At 38.3% G+C, this 1163-nt stretch overlaps 1 long non-coding RNA gene across 1 annotated transcript in view; it reads right to left on the bottom strand.

Annotated features, from left to right (window-relative positions):
• The window catches only part of LOC145720828 (uncharacterized), an 18383-nt gene extending 17463 nt beyond the window's left edge, over positions 1 to 920 (bottom strand). Inside the window, exon 1 of the long non-coding RNA XR_014144036.1 lies at positions 663 to 920. This is a non-coding gene — a long non-coding RNA (uncharacterized LOC145720828). The remainder of the gene's footprint in view (positions 1 to 662) is intronic.
• Between the last annotated feature and the right edge of the window lie 243 nt (positions 921 to 1163).

The raw sequence follows: 1163 nt of genomic DNA, 5'->3' as shown, positions 1-1163 counted from the left end.
ATGTTAAGAAAAAAAAAAGAAGAAGAAGAAGAAGGTAGCGGGAGGGGAAGAATGAAGCGGGGGAAATCGGAGGGGTAGACGAACCATGAGAGACGATGGACTCTGAAAAACAAACTGAGGGATCTAGAGGGGAGCGGGGTGGGAGGATGGGTTAGCCTGGTGGTGGGTATTGAGGAGGGCACATTCTGCATGGAGCACTGGGTGTTATGCACAAACAATGAATCATGGAACACTTCATCTAAAACTAATGATGTAATGTATGGGGATTAACATAAGAATAAAAAAAATAAATAAAAATAAATAAATTAAATTAAATTAAAAAAAAAAAAGAGTACCCCTTGCTGGAGCAGAAGCCAATTGAAAGAGTTCCCAGTTGCCAAAGTGAAAGCAATCTAAAAAGGAAAATGAGTGAAGTAGTACTGGATTATAACACAAATTATAAAATAAATATTCCTGAGATGTAAATAAATGATTGAATAAATTAATAAGTGGGGAGAAGAGACAAATATCCTATGCAAAAGAATTCCAAATAATTTAGGTAAATACTCCCATCTCAAGAAATGGAGCATAATCCCCCCACCCCCACCTCAACTGTGGACTGAGCATAGTGACTTCTTTGCAAAGAGTGTAGTACAGAAAGGGAGAGACCTGACCAACTCTACCTCAGCCAGGTGATCAAGGTCAGCTTCAGTAGTTATCAGTCACGTTGATGGTATGTACTCTTGATATGATGCAGTGAAAATGGCACTTCACCTCTGTGATCTTACTCCAAACATCCACAGGCCCAATCCAACCATGAGGAAAACATCACACAGATCCTGAGATGAGTACTTGACCAGTACCCCTCAAAACTCTCAAGGTCATCAAAAAGAAGGAAAATCTGAGAAACCATCACAACCTCAAGAGGAGCCTGAGGAGACATGACAACTAAATATGATGTGGCATCTTAGATGAGATCCTGGCACAGAAAAAAAGGACATTAGGTTAAAACTAAGGAAGTCAGAATAAACTATGGAATTTAGCAAACAATGTATCATTGTTAGTTCATTAATTGCAACACATGTATCATACCAATTTAAGAGGTTAATAACTGAAGGAACTGTGTGGGGAGTATTGAAAAATCTCTATATTGTCTCCCAATTTTCTATAAATCTGAAATTGTT

The sequence above is a fragment of the Leptonychotes weddellii genome, chromosome 3 (assembly GCF_054177405.1).
Source record: "Leptonychotes weddellii isolate Sample4059 chromosome 3, ASM5417740v2, whole genome shotgun sequence".
NCBI lineage: Eukaryota > Metazoa > Chordata > Mammalia > Carnivora > Phocidae > Leptonychotes > Leptonychotes weddellii.
Note: the sequence above shows the minus strand (reverse complement) of the source record. Positions and strands in the feature narration are given on the sequence as shown.